The sequence below is a fragment of the Mastomys coucha genome, unplaced genomic scaffold (genome assembly GCF_008632895.1).
Source record: "Mastomys coucha isolate ucsf_1 unplaced genomic scaffold, UCSF_Mcou_1 pScaffold7, whole genome shotgun sequence".
Taxonomy (NCBI): Eukaryota; Metazoa; Chordata; class Mammalia; order Rodentia; family Muridae; genus Mastomys; species Mastomys coucha.
This window is the reverse complement of record NW_022196913.1, coordinates 91,646,546-91,655,538: the sequence shown is the minus strand read 5'-3', so window position 1 is coordinate 91,655,538 and position 8,993 is coordinate 91,646,546.

Sequence of the window (8,993 nt, the reverse complement as noted above, 5' to 3'; positions counted from 1 at the left end):
TGGAACTCATTCTGTAGACCAGGCTGGCCTCAAACTCAGAAATCCACCTGCCTCTACCTTCCAAATGATGGGATTAAAGGCGTGTGCCACCTCTTTCTTTCTTTCCTTCTTTCTTTCTTTCCTTCTTTCTTTCTTTCCTTCCTTCTTTATTTCTTTCCTTCCTCTTTCTTCTTTCTCTGTGTGTGTGAGAGAGAGTGTGCACACACGCATGCTTGTGTCAAGATGTGCACTTGAGGTCAGAGGATAACTTTGTGGAGTCAATACTCTCTTTCCATCTTGGGTTCTGGAGTTTGAATTCAGGTCACCAGGTTTGCAATGCAAGTGTTTTTACAAACTGAACCAGCTTTTTGATGAAAACTTTCCAGTCACCATGATATTACCAATCTGGTTGATGTCATAGACTGGGATATACACATGCTGTGTAGACACAGAAAGCTTATATATAGGTTACTGAAAGTCAAGGTAGTGCTTAGACAGAAAGTAAAGAAAGGCCAACTTCCTGATGATTTGCCTGCATTATAAAAGAGATCCCTCTCAGCCTCCTGAAGAATGGCAGCCTAACCACTAGGAACCTTGAGGAGACAAAGAGACTTTATTTTAAGGATAAAGGGAGCCAAGCACAGTGGTGGTGCATACCTTTAATCCCAGCACTTGGGAGGCAGAGGCAGGCAGGTTTCTGAGTTGGAGGCCAGCCTGGTCTACAGAGTGAGTTCAAGGACAGCCAGGACTTAACAGAAAAAAAGAAAAGAAAAAAAAAACAAGGATAGGGGAGAGAAAGAAATTAGGATGCAAGTAGATTCATCAGTTACTGACCAGGAGTGGCAAAGGACTCATAAGGAATGTTTTTTGTTTTTGTTTTCATTTTTTAAAGAACACAAGGAGAGAAGAAGAAGAAGATGAATTTTTCTTGACCATACCAACATGCAATAAAGGTATATGTTTAGTGACATCCATCTCCCTGCACCCTGAGCAGCTGTTCAGATCTGATAAACATTCCTACTTCCAGGCATGGCTGGGTGACAGTCTCTCAGGTAGCCAGTGAGACCTGGGACCAGGCCTTTGATCTGTCCCCTCCCAACAAGGCAGCTGGCCTGGGGGCAGGGGCCTAGCACAGTGGGCTGCTAGCAGGCACCCAGGTCCAGGAATGCAGAACTGGGTCGAGAGGCCTGTTTAACTCAGGCAAGAGGAACAAATCTGGCTTAGCTCAGTTGGGCTCTGAAGACCCCTGTGGAGTTAAGACCTGCTCCCTTCCTGTAACTCTCTGAAAAGCAGGGAACAGGAAAGGGAATCTCTCCTCTGGAGGCTGTGATTCTTGAGGCAAGATTTCTTTCTGTCTCAAGGAGGATTGCTCAGTCCCTAGAGATGGGATACCTAGGAAGTAGACAAGAAGAGGCAGCAGCTCCAGTGCATCTGATCCTAAGGACCAATGCGCGTGATTCCTTACTTTCTGGGTTCAGTCTCTTTCTTGACATTTTTTTTTTGACAGGAGCCATGGGAATGCAAGCGGTGGTGGAGACAGCTAGGGTGGAGAAAGATGTGTTTATATGTTGGATGTGATCCAGCCAAGGACTGTGTTCATTGGCTTGCTGGTTCTGCTCTTCTCTTCTTCCTTTATCGATTTATCATTTACCAGTATATTGATGCTTCACAGGGTGTGGTCCTCTACTGTCAGCAGATGCAAAGTTTTGTATCTACTACATACCTACTCTGACACGAAACCTGCCTGACCAAGTGAATATATTCGATGCACATCAAAGACAAGCTGCAAAAGACTAGGGTATGGTCTTAGCTATGCTCTCTCACTTACTGAGTACAACAGCCTTGGTTTGTCATTAAGTTATCCCACCAAAAGCCAATGAGAACCTGAAATCTACCAACAGCTAGATGTGAGGGTTAAACACAGGCATTGGATACTCATTAGGCAAACTTTGGGCTTACCACCATGACCAATATCCAGATTAGAATCTGCAAAAGACTCCAAGGCATAGGACCTAGTTAGATGGTGCTGGAGTTCCTGACCCACCAAACTGTAGGGTAAAGAATGTCTGTGGCTTCCAACTTCTCATTTGGATTAATTGGCTATGCACAAATATATAACTAATATGGCATTGTCAAAACTGCAAGTGGGGCCCTTGAATATGGACCACATTCTCCTAGATGTGCCTTGTACAGGTAGACTGAGAAGCACCTATGTGACTAAGTCGAGACCCAGAGCCTTGGAGCAAGACTGCCTAGGTTCAATTGATTGCTTGATTGCTTCTCAGCTGTAAGGGCTTGATATGTACTTTTCGGTCTTAATGTCTCTCATTAGGTGTTACTCATAATGGTCCGTACCTTTAAGCTTGTAAAGAAGATTAATTGTGTTAATAGATTTAAAGCACTTAGCATATTGCCTGGCAACAGTAAGCACAATAAATTTGGTTACAATTCACTCAACAAATTCTAAGGCATAGACTAATGGCATAGACTAGAATTGCAAAGATTCACATTGCAGCCCACCTCCCTTGGCACCATTGTCTTATTAGGGTGACACAAAAGAATAAGGATGAGTAAGGATTTGAAGTGCTAGGCTCAGCATGGCACCTATACACAGCAGAGTGGAGCCGAGGCTATGTGCGGTCTAACCTGGATGTAGGGCTCTTGGAAAATTGAAAAAGACTATGAACTTGGTGGTGCACTGCTTTAATTTCAGCACTCAGGAGGCAGAGGCAGAGGGATCTTTGTGTGTTTGAGGTCATCTTGGTCTACATACTGAGTTCTAGTCTAGCTAAGGCAACATCATGAGACTCCAGCACAAACAAATAAACAAAAAAGGATATGTTCTCGATCCCACCAACATTCTACTTCAGAACCCAGTCTCTATAGCTTCCTATGGATAACAGATATAGTCACCAAAACCTTCCTCTGAGTAGCTATTGCCTGGCATGCAGGATCTAGGTGCCTAATTCACATGATAGTTGCCTCTTGGTGGGCTTTTCTGTTCCTGAACAGATAGTCTGGTTCATCTAGTCTAGAGAGTTGTTTTTTTTTTCTTTTCTAGAAAGTTCTTCCCCTTGCAGAGCTGACTCTTTTCTTATCCTTTGCGCTTCTGTTTAAATGCCTCCTGAGATAGAGAGAGTGTGTCTGAACATTGGATTTAAACAATATGTCCATTGTTGTGTACTTTCCATATCCTGAGCAGTTCTAGCATTTAGCATTTTCTTCATTTGTTTATTTACCTGTTGGCTACCATTTCCCTGAGATGACGTCAAAGTCTCTAGGTGGTAGTAAAGGTCTGTTTGGCTCACCATGTTGCATACCCAGGAGAGAGAAAGTTGACATTTAATAAATATTTGTTATTGAATGGATAAGTGGATGAATGAACATGTTTTGTTGTTTTTTTTTTAATACCCACTGCAACATTTTAACATGATTTGCGAAAATGTCAATCTTAATTATGAAGGACGTTAATTCAAATTCTAGGAGACACAAGTGCTAAAAACAGAGAATGTGAAATCAAATCTAACTGGGGACTGATGGGAGAGGAGACAGCCAATAGACTATTTGACATTCACCAAGTACTGCCTCCAAGGTGGTGGTGCGAGGTTAAATAGCTATGTGCACAAATATCTGAAGATGTGATCATCATTCTTTTGTGGCAGCACATAGGGAAACTGAGGTTTAGAAGAGTTAAATAACTTGCTTAAAGTCCCAGCCAATATTGTGCGTTTGAACTCAAGATATAAGACTCTAAAATATGTGTGTCACCATTGTCCTATCTGGTCTCCATGGTATGTAGCTCACTACACAAAAACTTGGTTTAAGCTGGACAGTGGTGGCGCATGCATTTAATCCCAGCACTTGGGAGGCAGAGGCAGGCAGATTTCTGAGTTTGAGGCCAGCCTGGTCTACAGAATGAGTTCTAGGAGAGCCAGGGCTATACAGAGAAACCCTGTCTTGAAACCCCCCCCCCCCCAAAAACAAAACAAAACAAAACTTGGTTTAATCTTCTCCTCCATTCTAATCTCTCCAGATTTAACCTTGGTTCTAGTACAACCTACCTAAAAGAGCCCCTTCTTCCAACCCACTCCCTGCTCCTAGGGGCTTGGCCTCTGGGCAGGTCTCCAGGGTTTTCCTAGTTCTTACTAGCATTCAACCCTTTGTTTTGGACTATCCCCAGTCCATTGTGACTCAGGCAACCCTCAGAACTATTGTCTATGAGGGACTCAAAACTGCCATAATGGGCTGAGGCTCAGATAAAAGCATCCTTCAGTCCTTAGCAAAGAAGCTTCAGAGATCCACAACTGCACAGTGTGTAGAGAGTAACAGACTTTGGAGCAATCAGTTGTATATTGATGTCATTACTGAACCTGTCAAGGCTCAGTGTTCTATGCAGAAGAAGAGGCAGAAAGATTTTGAGAGCCAGAGGTGGTTGACAATTCAAGGAAACAGACTCAACAGAACTGATACGTCTATGAACTCACAAACGCTGTGGCAGCACACACTAGACCCGGACAGGTTCAAACCAGACTAAAGCCAAGCACTTAGCAGGGGAAGTGGAGACAAAGCCCCACCCCCTAACCAAGAAGCTATTTGCAGTCTATACTTTCTGGGAAAGAGCTATTCGTTTTCTCCAATGGAGAGTCATATCAATCATAGTTCACCAACAAAACAGACTCCATGTGGTTTTTGTGTTTGTTTCATGCGTGTGCATGTGTGTGTTCCTTTTGACCTTTTAGTTTGTCTGTTTTCCTGTGGTGGTTTTGTGGTTTTGTGTTGTTTTGTTTTGTTTTGTTTCAAGAGAGAGAGAGAGAGAGAGAGAGAGAGAGAGAGAGAGAGAGAGAGAGAGAGAGAGAGAGAGAGAGAAAGAGAGAGAGAGAGAAAAAGAGAGAGAGAGAACACTATCATATGAAGATGGGCAGATCATCAGGAGGTGGGGAGAACCTGAGAGGAGTTTGAGAGGGAAAAGAATATAATCAAAATATAGTGCATGAACATATATTGCTTAAATACTTTTTTGATAATTGTGTGCTTGAGTAGAGATATGCACAGTTAACAATCAGATGAGACTACGCCACCAGAGGCTCTCTTAAGATTACATATACCCATGAGCATGAAGAGTAGGCTGTGGCCCAATGATCATTTAGTCATAGTGGCTTCTTTAGCAACCTACCAGTCCCATATTTTTAGTCAGATATGCAGGAGAGTGACCCTTCACCTCCTATTGACAAGTGTGTCTCATTCTAAACAGCAGGTTTGTTTGTGTCTTCTCAGAAACTCCTAAGGAGTAGCATTCTCTTAGTCAAAACAACATGTAATTTAAAGCAATTGGCAGTTCCTGCTGCACTGAATCCCAAGATCAGTCAAACCAAGCAAGGTGACAGGTCAGACTAGAGCTCAGATGGAGTAGCTGTTGGGGGAAGTGGTGAGAGCTCCTTTAGTGGGGGCTGAAAGGGCTCCAGAGAGTATCTATCTCGTGTTTGGAACAGGCCTTGAGTGAGGGTTCCCATTAGCAACAAGTCACCACAGGCCAAAAAGAACAAAAAAGAAACCAGACTTATCCCATCTGCAATAGGACTGAAAGCTGCATTTTTCCCCTCAACAAGAGGAATTACTGGGCCAGCAGCTCTGGTAAGCAACTGCAGGCTTAAATCCTCAATAGGAGGGAACAAATAGGAATTATGCCCCTGTGAGCAATTCCCTGCTCAAGGCTTTTATTTAAAGCCAGAATGCATATTTTTAGTGTACTTTAGTGAGCTTCAAATAATCAGATTTTTGTTGACATAAGGCCTGTGCTGAAATTTACATACAAATATACCAAAATATATTTATTAGTTATCTTTATATGGTTTTCCTTAGTTTTCGAGCTGCCCACATGTCTCCCATGTGATCTGTGTCAAGAACATGAAAAAAAAAGTTATTTGAAGAGACAAGAGTGGATGTAGAAGCATTCACTGAAGGTTGACATACTGGGTGGCTATAAAGATATGTGAATTTCTAATTTGAAAAATGGTTCTGTTTGATTAGACGTCAAGTTTTCTGAATGATGGCTTACCAAGGCTAGAATAGTCTCTACCCATGCATAGTTGAGTGTATTTTTTACCTATTCATAAAGACGCAAGGCATTGTGAAAATGACCTGAAGATTTGTTCTTAAGAACTCTAGGGTTTAGAGAAACATAGGTCATTCAACCTAGGAAACCGTTGAGAGCATCCAAGGATATTTGGTCCACTAGTTCTGTGGGTGCGTTCACCAATTACATATGATTTGAATGTCCATGAATTGTACTTAGCTCACAGAGTAGATTTGGAGGTGGTTTAGACTTACATGATGACTGGGGAAGTACTTTAAGATTTTCCAGCATCTCATAGTTATCAATGTGAGCACCAATCATTTTTTGTACTATAGTAACATAGAAGCACGAGAGGGCAAGGAAAAAATGTTTTAAGTTCTGTTGACAGCGTACAAGACAATACTGGGTATAGGAAATTTAAAAAATAAAAATAAAAAAATCCTGGCAATGTTGTAAGAGAATTGCAACATGAAAAGAGGACCGGAATTGTGGGCAGTCCTGATTTCATCATGTTCTACAGCTGACATTTCAATTTCTCATTTTTCTCTGTTACTCCATCTATAAACAGATCTATAAATATGAATAGGGCCCCACAAAAATGTAGTTTCTTCCGCTTGTAAACTCCAGCACATCAGTTTTATTGTGATTATGTCTTTCCCTGTCTTGTTTTTTCTAACCTGAGCTCTAGGAGACAGTATGGTACATACACTTTTGAAAAGGAACCCAAGCCTTTAGGGAAAGGCTAGAAAGGTAGGACACAGATCTCTTCCACCAGGGGTCAGTAGAACTTCTATGAGGCTCTTAAAAGTACAGACAAATTCAGAGAAGGGCAAGTTCTTGTCACCATTTGTCCCTCAGAAAACACCCACAGGAGGCTGTTCTATCACTAGAAATGGCAGCCAGTTCCAAGTTGTCAAACACACAAAGGACACAGTGAAATATGACTTAGCCGTACTTGTCAGTTTATGGAAAACCCAGAGTTGCCTGTTTCAACTGCAGTTGGGAAGAACACTCTTCAGTTAGCACGACTTATAAACGAACGGTCATTAGCTGATTGGCCAGTGACGATGCTGTTTGTCGTAATTTCCCTATCCTGAAAATAGGACCTGGCTTTTCCATCCTCTTCCTGCCATTGTCCTGGTGTAAAGAGTAAAGAGTTTTAAAACTTTGTACTTGCTGTACAAACTTTCAAGGCAGAGAGTACACCTAGGTAAGTAAAATATTTACATAGTATGCAGGAAGTTCCAAGTTAGGACCACAGTAGCATATACATTGGGAATAGTGATGGATACCTCCAAACCCAGCACTGAGGAGGTGGAGACCGAGGTATCAAATGTTCAATGTCATATATGGCTACCTAGCATATTTGGAGGCCAGCCTATTTTCGACCCCATCCAGAAAAACAAATAAGAAACCTGGCCGGGTGGTGGTGGCGCACGCCTTTAATCCCAGCACTTGGGAAGCAGAGGCAGAGGCAGGTGGATTTCTAAGTTCGAGGCCAGCATGGTCTACAGAGTGAGTTCCAGGACAGCCAGGGCTATACAGAGAAACCCTGTCTGGGGGGCGGAGGGGAGGGGGGAAGAAACCTGACTCTCAGGCCTTTTAAGTAGATCTTATCCTGTGGGTCTTAACTCCTGGGGGTGGGGAGTATTGTCAAAAGACCTTTGCCCGGGGCAGTCCAAGACCATCTGAATATCAGATATTTACATTTATGATTCATAGCAGTAGGAAAATTACAATTACAAAGTAGTAATGAAACTACTTTTATGGTTGGGGGGTCACTATAACACGAGGAACTCAAGTCACTTCAGCACTAGGAAAGTTGAGAACCACGGAACTAGAAGGGGGGCCAATGGAAATCAGAACACATCACTCCCATGCTGAAAACTTTTCACCCAGGACATAAAATACCAAGGTATGCAGGAGCCCTCTAACTTCTCTGTCCGGACTGCCAGCCCTGCAGTCACTATTCTCCAGCTCTATTCTCCAGCTCCAGCTCTGCTTCTTCAGACATTGAAATCCAGTGGCTCTCAGTGTGCTCCTAGAGTCGCGTGTCCTTAACAGCCTCGGCCCTAACAGGGAAGTGGTTGGGAAAGTAAATTCTAGGGTCACATTCCAGATCGAATAAAGCAGAAACTCTGCAGATGGGTCTTTGTTACTTATGTTTTAAGCCGCCTACCCCTCATGATAAGTAGGTCTTGTGGACATTCTACAATGCACTGTCCGCTTACAACAAGAGAAACAGAAGTTCAGGAACCCCTGACCCAAGCTTGAGTTTTTCCTTTGTAAAACAGGGCACCATTTCCCCTCCAACCTTTGCAGTCCCGTTGTGGCACTGGGGAACCCTTCCTGTCAGTGTATTGTGAATGACAAGGAGCCATAGCCAGATCATGCAAGGCTCTGGCATGACTGGGACAGAGGAGCTACTCAAGAAGTATTTGTCTAAAAAAATTTAGAAATGAGTTCCGGGCAGCTTCCTCTTCCAGTCTGAATGCCGTGCCCTCGTGTGTTCCAGCCCGAGGACTAATACTCAATTGCTAGGAACCTTAAGAAATACCTTAAGATGGTATTTGTGACATGCTTACCCGGAGTTTAACACATACACTGCTCAGTTCTCTTTGCTTTGACCTCACTCTCTGGAAGCCAGATGAGGTTGCTCACTTCTCCTGCCTCTTTTCTTTGAGGGTAGGGTTCCTCCTCTCCCACTCCCCAACTTGATCTACAGACTATTTCTGCTGGGATCAAGTCAGCATGTTCTATCCTGCATCCTTCAGAACTCCCGAGTGCTAGGCCTTCAGAACAACCCCCTTCAGATTCCTTCACAAGATGCTGTCAGGCAAAAGGGAAAGCCTACAGCTCAGACTTCTAATGCCTGGCAGGAAGTGCCTTCATCCTCCAAGATGCCCCAGGATGGTCCGCCCTTGCTTGCTTGTTCCTTTCT